This window comes from Alosa sapidissima, chromosome 10 (genome assembly GCF_018492685.1).
Source record: "Alosa sapidissima isolate fAloSap1 chromosome 10, fAloSap1.pri, whole genome shotgun sequence".
Classification (NCBI taxonomy): domain Eukaryota; kingdom Metazoa; phylum Chordata; class Actinopteri; order Clupeiformes; family Clupeidae; genus Alosa; species Alosa sapidissima.
Window position 1 is genome coordinate 13,428,240 of NC_055966.1, and position 9,578 is coordinate 13,437,817.

The following is a 9,578-nucleotide window of genomic DNA, read 5'->3' on the forward strand; positions in this document are numbered from 1 at the left end:
GACACCAGAGCCCTATGGAAAAGACCCTAAAAACACTGCAAAAAAATGAAATCTAACCAAGTGTTATTGATCTTATATGAAGATCAACACGTGGATTTGGTAATGCTTTTTAAATGAAGTCAAATGATTTGATGAGAAAGCACTAGGTAAGTGTCTTTATACTGAAAACAGTACCAGGTAGATTTTTTTTTTTTTGATATAAGATTAATGACACTCGGCTAGATTTGATTGGATAAACCGTTTTTGCAGCGAAGCCATCTCCCGCAGTCTGCCCCGCAGAGAGAAAGACGTCACGTCCACTCGTGCCAAAGGCAAACAGCATGTCTCCCTGGTGGTCTAGTGGTTAGGATTCGGCGCTCTCACCGCCGCGGCCCGGGTTCGATTCCCGGTCAGGGAATGCGGCTTTTGCCAGGCCTTGGTCTTGTCGCAGACAAAGAGATCACCAAAAAGCATCGCTTCCTTCGAGCCGGAGTCGAACCAGTGACCTAAGGATGGCCGGTTGTTCACCTACAGTCCTCCGCTCTACCAACTGAGCTATCGAAGGACCTGGCTCTGTTCTGGGACACGAAACCAGATGGACACCAGAGCCCTATGGAAAAGACCCTAAAAACACTGCAAAAAAATGAAATCTAACCAAGTGTTATTGATCTTATATGAAGATCAACACGTGGATTTGGTAATGCTTTTTAAATGAAGTCAAATGATTTGATGAGAAAGCACTAGGTAAGTGTCTTTATACTGAAAACAGTACCAGGTAGATTTTTTTTTTTTTGATATAAGATTAATGACACTCGGCTAGATTTGATTGGATAAACCGTTTTTGCAGCGAAGCCATCTCCCGCAGTCTGCCCCGCAGAGAGCAAGACGTCACGTCCACTCGTGCCAAAGGCAAACAGCATGTCTCCCTGGTGGTCTAGTGGTTAGGATTCGGCGCTCTCACCGCCGCGGCCCGGGTTCGATTCCCGGTCAGGGAATGCGGCTTTTGCCAGGCCTTGGTCTTGTCGCAGACAAAGAGATCACCAAAAAGCATCGCTTCCTTCGAGCCGGAGTCGAACCAGCGACCTAAGGATGGCCGGTTGTTCACCTACAGTCCTCCGCTCTACCAACTGAGCTATCGAAGGACCTGGCTCTGTTCTGGGACACGAAACCAGATGGACACCAGAGCCCTATGGAAAAGACCCTAAAAACACTGCAAAAAAATGAAATCTAACCAAGTGTTATTGATCTTATATGAAGATCAACACGTGGATTTGGTAATGCTTTTTAAATGAAGTCAAATGATTTGATGAGAAAGCACTAGGTAAGTGTCTTTATACTGAAAACAGTACCAGGTAGATTTTTTTTTTTTTGATATAAGATTAATGACACTCGGCTAGATTTGATTGGATAAACCGTTTTTGCAGCGAAGCCATCTCCCGCAGTCTGCCCCGCAGAGAGCAAGACGTCACGTCCACTCGTGCCAAAGGCAAACAGCATGTCTCCCTGGTGGTCTAGTGGTTAGGATTCGGCGCTCTCACCGCCGCGGCCCGGGTTCGATTCCCGGTCAGGGAATGCGGCTTTTGCCAGGCCTTGGTCTTGTCGCAGACAAAGAGATCACCAAAAAGCATCGCTTCCTTCGAGCCGGAGTCGAACCAGCGACCTAAGGATGGCCGGTTGTTCACCTACAGTCCTCCGCTCTACCAACTGAGCTATCGAAGGACCTGGCTCTGTTCTGGGACACGAAACCAGATGGACACCAGAGCCCTATGGAAAAGACCCTAAAAACACTGCAAAAAAATTAAATCTAACCAAGTGTTATTGATCTTATATGAAGATCAACACATGGATTTGGTAATGCTTTTTAAATGAAGTCAAATGATTTGATGAGAAAGCACTAGGTAAGTGTCTTTATACTGAAAACAGTACCAGGTAGATTTTTTTTTTTTTGATATAAGATTAATGACACTCGGCTAGATTTGATTGGATAAACCGTTTTTGCAGCGAAGCCATCTCCCGCAGTCTGCCCCGCAGAGAGCAAGACGTCACGTCCACTCGTGCCAAAGGCAAACAGCATGTCTCCCTGGTGGTCTAGTGGTTAGGATTCGGCGCTCTCACCGCCGCGGCCCGGGTTCGATTCCCGGTCAGGGAATGCGGCTTTTGCCAGGCCTTGGTCTTGTCGCAGACAAAGAGATCACCAAAAAGCATCGCTTCCTTCGAGCCGGAGTCGAACCAACGACCTAAGGATGGCCGGTTGTTCACCTACAGTCCTCCGCTCTACCAACTGAGCTATCGAAGGACCTGGCTCTGTTCTGGGACACGAAACCAGATGGACACCAGAGCCCTATGGAAAAGACCCTAAAAACACTGCAAAAAAATGAAATCTAACCAAGTGTTATTGATCTTATATGAAGATCAACACGTGGATTTGGTAATGCTTTTTAAATGAAGTCAAATGATTTGATGAGAAAGCACTAGGTAAGTGTCTTTATACTGAAAACAGTACCAGGTAGATTTTTTTTTTTTTGATATAAGATTAATGACACTCGGCTAGATTTGATTGGATAAACCGTTTTTGCAGCGAAGCCATCTCCCGCAGTCTGCCCCGCAGAGAGAAAGACGTCACGTCCACTCGTGCCAAAGGCAAACAGCATGTCTCCCTGGTGGTCTAGTGGTTAGGATTCGGCGCTCTCACCGCCGCGGCCCGGGTTCGATTCCCGGTCAGGGAATGCGGCTTTTGCCAGGCCTTGGTCTTGTCGCAGACAAAGAGATCACCAAAAAGCATCGCTTCCTTCGAGCCGGAGTCGAACCAGCGACCTAAGGATGGCCGGTTGTTCACCTACAGTCCTCCGCTCTACCAACTGAGCTATCGAAGGACCTGGCTCTGTTCTGGGACACGAAACCAGATGGACACCAGAGCCCTATGGAAAAGACCCTAAAAACACTGCAAAAAAATGAAATCTAACCAAGTGTTATTGATCTTATATGAAGATCAACACGTGGATTTGGTAATGCTTTTTAAATGAAGTCAAATGATTTGATGAGAAAGCACTAGGTAAGTGTCTTTATACTGAAAACAGTACCAGGTAGATTTTTTTTTTTTTGATATAAGATTAATGACACTCGGCTAGATTTGATTGGATAAACCGTTTTTGCAGCGAAGCCATCTCCCGCAGTCTGCCCCGCAGAGAGCAAGACGTCACGTCCACTCGTGCCAAAGGCAAACAGCATGTCTCCCTGGTGGTCTAGTGGTTAGGATTCGGCGCTCTCACCGCCGCGGCCCGGGTTCGATTCCCGGTCAGGGAATGCGGCTTTTGCCAGGCCTTGGTCTTGTCGCAGACAAAGAGATCACCAAAAAGCATCGCTTCCTTCGAGCCGGAGTCGAACCAGCGACCTAAGGATGGCCGGTTGTTCACCTACAGTCCTCCGCTCTACCAACTGAGCTATCGAAGGACCTGGCTCTGTTCTGGGACACGAAACCAGATGGACACCAGAGCCCTATGGAAAAGACCCTAAAAACACTGCAAAAAAATGAAATCTAACCAAGTGTTATTGATCTTATATGAAGATCAACACATGGATTTGGTAATGCTTTTTAAATGAAGTCAAATGATTTGATGAGAAAGCACTAGGTAAGTGTCTTTATACTGAAAACAGTACCAGGTAGATTTTTTTTTTTTTGATATAAGATTAATGACACTCGGCTAGATTTGATTGGATAAACCGTTTTTGCAGCGAAGCCATCTCCCGCAGTCTGCCCCGCAGAGAGCAAGACGTCACGTCCACTCGTGCCAAAAGCAAACAGCATGTCTCCCTGGTGGTCTAGTGGTTAGGATTCGGCGCTCTCACCGCCGCGGCCCGGGTTCGATTCCCGGTCAGGGAATGCGGCTTTTGCCAGGCCTTGGTCTTGTCGCAGACAAAGAGATCACCAAAAAGCATCGCTTCCTTCGAGCCGGAGTCGAAACAGCGACCTAAGGATGGCCGGTTGTTCACCTACAGTCCTCCGCTCTACCAACTGAGCTATCGAAGGACCTGGCTCTGTTCTGGGACACGAAACCAGATGGACACCAGAGCCCTATGGAAAAGACCCTAAAAACACTGCAAAAAAATGAAATCTAACCAAGTGTTATTGATCTTATATGAAGATCAACACATGGATTTGGTAATGCTTTTTAAATGAAGTCAAATGATTTGATGAGAAAGCACTAGGTAAGTGTCTTTATACTGAAAACAGTACCAGGTAGATTTTTTTTTTTTTGATATAAGATTAATGACACTCGGCTAGATTTGATTGGATAAACCGTTTTTGCAGCGAAGCCATCTCCCGCAGTCTGCCCCGCAGAGAGCAAGACGTCACGTCCACTCGTGCCAAAGGCAAACAGCATGTCTCCCTGGTGGTCTAGTGGTTAGGATTCGGCGCTCTCACCGCCGCGGCCCGGGTTCGATTCCCGGTCAGGGAATGCGGCTTTTGCCAGGCCTTGGTCTTGTCGCAGACAAAGAGATCACCAAAAAGCATCGCTTCCTTCGAGCCGGAGTCGAACCAGCGACCTAAGGATGGCCGGTTGTTCACCTACAGTCCTCCGCTCTACCAACTGAGCTATCGAAGGACCTGGCTCTGTTCTGGGACACGAAACCAGATGGACACCAGAGCCCTATGGAAAAGACCCTAAAAACACTGCAAAAAAATGAAATCTAACCAAGTGTTATTGATCTTATATGAAGATCAACACATGGATTTGGTAATGCTTTTTAAATGAAGTCAAATGATTTGATGAGAAAGCACTAGGTAAGTGTCTTTATACTGAAAACAGTACCAGGTAGATTTTTTTTTTTTTTGATATAAGATTAATGACACTCGGCTAGATTTGATTGGATAAACCGTTTTTGCAGCGAAGCCATCTCCCGCAGTCTGCCCCGCAGAGAGCAAGACGTCACGTCCACTCGTGCCAAAGGCAAACAGCATGTCTCCCTGGTGGTCTAGTGGTTAGGATTCGGCGCTCTCACCGCCGCGGCCCGGGTTCGATTCCCGGTCAGGGAATGCGGCTTTTGCCAGGCCTTGGTCTTGTCGCAGACAAAGAGATCACCAAAAAGCATCGCTTCCTTCGAGCCGGAGTCGAACCAGCGACCTAAGGATGGCCGGTTGTTCACCTACAGTCCTCCGCTCTACCAACTGAGCTATCGAAGGACCTGGCTCTGTTCTGGGACACGAAACCAGATGGACACCAGAGCCCTATGGAAAAGACCCTAAAAACACTGCAAAAAAATGAAATCTAACTAGTGTTAATTTCGTCAGACGAGACGAGAGGAAATATGTTCGTCAACAACCTTTTTTTTCATGACTAAGACGAGACGATGACGAGACGGCAGTAATGTCCTGAAACACTGACTAAGACTATCTTAAGATGCATTATTGTTGACGAAAAAAGACAAGACTAAAATGTTTTGCATGAAATAAAAACTAAGATAAAATCTCTCTTCATTCTCGTCTACAAAATGAGAAGACAGAATATCTAGCTGTTATGTTTTCAAAATATTCCGAATGAGTTCATACGCAACAGCTTTCCTGTAGGCTAGTCTACGTGCTGTTGCTGCAACACAAAACTACATGGAACAAGAACACTGGAGATTTCTGCCAGAGTTAGCAAGCTAACTACCTAAGCTTTATGCCACAATGCTACATACCCAGAAGTTGAAGCTTCTCTCATACAAATTAACATCCCCCAGAATGTCCATACGAAAATGTTCCTCATGTAATGTCAACTATTTAACTAGTTAGACTGATGATGCAAAGTTTGCTAGCAAGTAAGCTAATATGGAAAGTTCGCTAGCAAGTTAGCTATGGCTAAGATGGAGAGTCTGTTTGGGGAATGTGTTGTGTTTGGGCGCATATCGCCATCTAGCGAGGCGGAGTAAAACATTAATACTTTGGCCTATGACAGTGTTTCTCAAACTTTTTCAGGACTACTTAACTAACCCTAGCTAAAAAAAAAAAAGATTAGACCTATTTCAACAATAGCCTATAATTAGTCTACACAATAGGCCTACTCACTGAACCACCTTGCTTATTGTCTTTGCACTTTGCTTATTGTGTGGATTCATACTGTATGATTTAAACTGGCATATCTTACATAGACAGTGTTGTAGAACTGTTTTTACATACAAGTTGGTTCAATATTGCAAACAACTCATCTATATTATATTTTACCACGTCTGCTCGCGTTCTACTTGGGATAGCTTGCGGACCACCAGTGATCCCCGGACCTACACTTTAAGAAACACTGGTCTACGAATATGACAGTGGTCCGGTCAAATCTTTTACTGTCTATGGTCAAATCCCAGCCAAGCTATAACTGTAGCTCGACTTACCTGTGAATGTAAACATACTGACTGACAAAAAATCAGAATGACTAATTATAACAGACGAGTAACCCTGTGGACACACAATATTGTTGGAAAATTGAGATGTGTGAAACACTATTTGACTCAAATGGTAATCAGAAATAATTTGTTATAAAAAAAAAAGACTAAAATGTGTTGACTAAGACTAAGATACCTTTAGTTTTCTTTTGACTAAAACTAGACTAAAATGACGAGACTTTTAGTCGACTAAAACTTGACTAACAAAAATGATATTTGAATGACTAAATATGACAAAGACTAAAAAGGACATTTCGTCACAAGACTAAGACTAAGACTAAATTAAAAATAGGTGACAAAATTAACACTAAATCTAACCAAGTGTTATTGATCTTATATGAAGATCAACACATGGATTTGGTAATGCTTTTTAAATGAAGTCAAATGATTTGATGAGAAAGCACTAGGTAAGTGTCTTTATACTGAAAACAGTACCAGGTAGATTTTTTTTTTTTTGATATAAGATTAATGACACTCGGCTAGATTTGATTGGATAAACCGTTTTTGCAGCGAAGCCATCTCCCGCAGTCTGCCCCGCAGAGAGCAAGACGTCACGTCCACTCGTGCCAAAGGCAAACAGCATGTCTCCCTGGTGGTCTAGTGGTTAGGATTCGGCGCTCTCACCGCCGCGGCCCGGGTTCGATTCCCGGTCAGGGAATGCGGCTTTTGCCAGGCCTTGGTCTTGTCGCAGACAAAGAGATCACCAAAAAGCATCGCTTCCTTCGAGCCGGAGTCGAACCAGCGACCTAAGGATGGCCGGTTGTTCACCTACAGTCCTCCGCTCTACCAACTGAGCTATCGAAGGACCTGGCTCTGTTCTGGGACACGAAACCAGATGGACACCAGAGCCCTATGGAAAAGACCCTAAAAACACTGCAAAAAAATGAAATCTAACTAGTGTTAATTTCGTCAGACGAGACGAGAGGAAATATGTTCGTCAACAACCTTTTTTTTCATGACTAAGACGAGACGATGACGAGACGGCAGTAATGTCCTGAAACACTGACTAAGACTATCTTAAGATGCATTATTGTTGACGAAAAAAGACAAGACTAAAATGTTTTGCATGAAATAAAAACTAAGATAAAATCTCTCTTCATTCTCGTCTACAAAATGAGAAGACAGAATATCTAGCTGTTATGTTTTCAAAATATTCCGAATGAGTTCATACGCAACAGCTTTCCTGTAGGCTAGTCTACGTGCTGTTGCTGCAACACAAAACTACATGGAACAAGAACACTGGAGATTTCTGCCAGAGTTAGCAAGCTAACTACCTAAGCTTTATGCCACAATGCTACATACCCAGAAGTTGAAGCTTCTCTCATACAAATTAACATCCCCCAGAATGTCCATACGAAAATGTTCCTCATGTAATGTCAACTATTTAACTAGTTAGACTGATGATGCAAAGTTTGCTAGCAAGTAAGCTAATATGGAAAGTTCGCTAGCAAGTTAGCTATGGCTAAGATGGAGAGTCTGTTTGGGGAATGTGTTGTGTTTGGGCGCATATCGCCATCTAGCGAGGCGGAGTAAAACATTAATACTTTGGCCTATGACAGTGTTTCTCAAACTTTTTCAGGACTACTTAACTAACCCTAGCTAAAAAAAAAAAAGATTAGACCTATTTCAACAATAGCCTATAATTAGTCTACACAATAGGCCTACTCACTGAACCACCTTGCTTATTGTCTTTGCACTTTGCTTATTGTGTGGATTCATACTGTATGATTTAAACTGGCATATCTTACATAGACAGTGTTGTAGAACTGTTTTTACATACAAGTTGGTTCAATATTGCAAACAACTCATCTATATTATATTTTACCACGTCTGCTCGCGTTCTACTTGGGATAGCTTGCGGACCACCAGTGATCCCCGGACCTACACTTTAAGAAACACTGGTCTACGAATATGACAGTGGTCCGGTCAAATCTTTTACTGTCTATGGTCAAATCCCAGCCAAGCTATAACTGTAGCTCGACTTACCTGTGAATGTAAACATACTGACTGACAAAAAATCAGAATGACTAATTATAACAGACGAGTAACCCTGTGGACACACAATATTGTTGGAAAATTGAGATGTGTGAAACACTATTTGACTCAAATGGTAATCAGAAATAATTTGTTATAAAAAAAAAAGACTAAAATGTGTTGACTAAGACTAAGATACCTTTAGTTTTCTTTTGACTAAAACTAGACTAAAATGACGAGACTTTTAGTCGACTAAAACTTGACTAACAAAAATGATATTTGAATGACTAAATATGACAAAGACTAAAAAGGACATTTCGTCACAAGACTAAGACTAAGACTAAATTAAAAATAGGTGACAAAATTAACACTAAATCTAACCAAGTGTTATTGATCTTATATGAAGATCAACACATGGATTTGGTAATGCTTTTTAAATGAAGTCAAATGATTTGATGAGAAAGCACTAGGTAAGTGTCTTTATACTGAAAACAGTACCAGGTAGATTTTTTTTTTTTTGATATAAGATTAATGACACTCGGCTAGATTTGATTGGATAAACCGTTTTTGCAGCGAAGCCATCTCCCGCAGTCTGCCCCGCAGAGAGCAAGACGTCACGTCCACTCGTGCCAAAGGCAAACAGCATGTCTCCCTGGTGGTCTAGTGGTTAGGATTCGGCGCTCTCACCGCCGCGGCCCGGGTTCGATTCCCGGTCAGGGAATGCGGCTTTTGCCAGGCCTTGGTCTTGTCGCAGACAAAGAGATCACCAAAAAGCATCGCTTCCTTCGAGCCGGAGTCGAACCAGCGACCTAAGGATGGCCGGTTGTTCACCTACAGTCCTCCGCTCTACCAACTGAGCTATCGAAGGACCTGGCTCTGTTCTGGGACACGAAACCAGATGGACACCAGAGCCCTATGGAAAAGACCCTAAAAACACTGCAAAAAAATGAAATCTAACCAAGTGTTATTGATCTTATATGAAGATCAACACGTGGATTTGGTAATGCTTTTTAAATGAAGTCAAATGATTTGATGAGAAAGCACTAGGTAAGTGTCTTTATACTGAAAACAGTACCAGGTAGATTTTTTTTTTTTTGATATAAGATTAATGACACTCGGCTAGATTTGATTGGATAAACCGTTTTTGCAGCGAAGCCATCTCCCGCAGTCTGCCCCGCAGAGAGCAAGACGTCACGTCCACTCGTGCCAAA

General features: G+C 43.5%; 19 non-coding genes across 19 annotated transcripts; 11 read left to right on the plus strand and 8 right to left on the minus strand.

Annotated features, from left to right (window-relative positions):
• The first annotated feature begins 325 nt into the window (after positions 1-325).
• Positions 326-397, plus strand: trnae-cuc. The gene has a single exon. It is a non-coding gene; the product is annotated as a tRNA-Glu (tRNA).
• Positions 398-902: 505 nt separating this feature from the next.
• trnae-cuc lies at positions 903-974 on the plus strand. The gene has a single exon. It is a non-coding gene; the product is annotated as a tRNA-Glu (tRNA).
• Positions 975-1,034: 60 nt separating this feature from the next.
• trnay-gua lies at positions 1,035-1,121 on the minus strand. The gene is given in 2 exon segments: positions 1,035-1,070; positions 1,085-1,121. It is a non-coding gene; the product is annotated as a tRNA-Tyr (tRNA).
• A 358-nt stretch (positions 1,122-1,479) lies between these two features.
• Positions 1,480-1,551, plus strand: trnae-cuc. The gene has a single exon. It is a non-coding gene; the product is annotated as a tRNA-Glu (tRNA).
• A 60-nt stretch (positions 1,552-1,611) lies between these two features.
• On the minus strand, positions 1,612-1,698 carry trnay-gua. The gene is given in 2 exon segments: positions 1,612-1,647; positions 1,662-1,698. It is a non-coding gene; the product is annotated as a tRNA-Tyr (tRNA).
• A 358-nt stretch (positions 1,699-2,056) lies between these two features.
• trnae-cuc lies at positions 2,057-2,128 on the plus strand. The gene has a single exon. It is a non-coding gene; the product is annotated as a tRNA-Glu (tRNA).
• A 505-nt stretch (positions 2,129-2,633) lies between these two features.
• On the plus strand, positions 2,634-2,705 carry trnae-cuc. Its single transcript has one exon. It is a non-coding gene; the product is annotated as a tRNA-Glu (tRNA).
• A 60-nt stretch (positions 2,706-2,765) lies between these two features.
• On the minus strand, positions 2,766-2,852 carry trnay-gua. The gene is given in 2 exon segments: positions 2,766-2,801; positions 2,816-2,852. It is a non-coding gene; the product is annotated as a tRNA-Tyr (tRNA).
• A 358-nt stretch (positions 2,853-3,210) lies between these two features.
• On the plus strand, positions 3,211-3,282 carry trnae-cuc. Its single transcript has one exon. It is a non-coding gene; the product is annotated as a tRNA-Glu (tRNA).
• A 60-nt stretch (positions 3,283-3,342) lies between these two features.
• trnay-gua lies at positions 3,343-3,429 on the minus strand. Its single transcript is given in 2 exon segments — positions 3,343-3,378; positions 3,393-3,429. It is a non-coding gene; the product is annotated as a tRNA-Tyr (tRNA).
• Positions 3,430-3,787: 358 nt separating this feature from the next.
• trnae-cuc lies at positions 3,788-3,859 on the plus strand. The gene has a single exon. It is a non-coding gene; the product is annotated as a tRNA-Glu (tRNA).
• Positions 3,860-4,364: 505 nt separating this feature from the next.
• trnae-cuc lies at positions 4,365-4,436 on the plus strand. Its single transcript has one exon. It is a non-coding gene; the product is annotated as a tRNA-Glu (tRNA).
• Positions 4,437-4,496: 60 nt separating this feature from the next.
• trnay-gua lies at positions 4,497-4,583 on the minus strand. Its single transcript is given in 2 exon segments — positions 4,497-4,532; positions 4,547-4,583. It is a non-coding gene; the product is annotated as a tRNA-Tyr (tRNA).
• Positions 4,584-4,942: 359 nt separating this feature from the next.
• On the plus strand, positions 4,943-5,014 carry trnae-cuc. Its single transcript has one exon. It is a non-coding gene; the product is annotated as a tRNA-Glu (tRNA).
• Positions 5,015-5,074: 60 nt separating this feature from the next.
• trnay-gua lies at positions 5,075-5,161 on the minus strand. The gene is given in 2 exon segments: positions 5,075-5,110; positions 5,125-5,161. It is a non-coding gene; the product is annotated as a tRNA-Tyr (tRNA).
• A 1,818-nt stretch (positions 5,162-6,979) lies between these two features.
• Positions 6,980-7,051, plus strand: trnae-cuc. The gene has a single exon. It is a non-coding gene; the product is annotated as a tRNA-Glu (tRNA).
• A 60-nt stretch (positions 7,052-7,111) lies between these two features.
• On the minus strand, positions 7,112-7,198 carry trnay-gua. Its single transcript is given in 2 exon segments — positions 7,112-7,147; positions 7,162-7,198. It is a non-coding gene; the product is annotated as a tRNA-Tyr (tRNA).
• Positions 7,199-9,016: 1,818 nt separating this feature from the next.
• trnae-cuc lies at positions 9,017-9,088 on the plus strand. Its single transcript has one exon. It is a non-coding gene; the product is annotated as a tRNA-Glu (tRNA).
• Positions 9,089-9,148: 60 nt separating this feature from the next.
• trnay-gua lies at positions 9,149-9,235 on the minus strand. The gene is given in 2 exon segments: positions 9,149-9,184; positions 9,199-9,235. It is a non-coding gene; the product is annotated as a tRNA-Tyr (tRNA).
• Between the last annotated feature and the right edge of the window lie 343 nt (positions 9,236-9,578).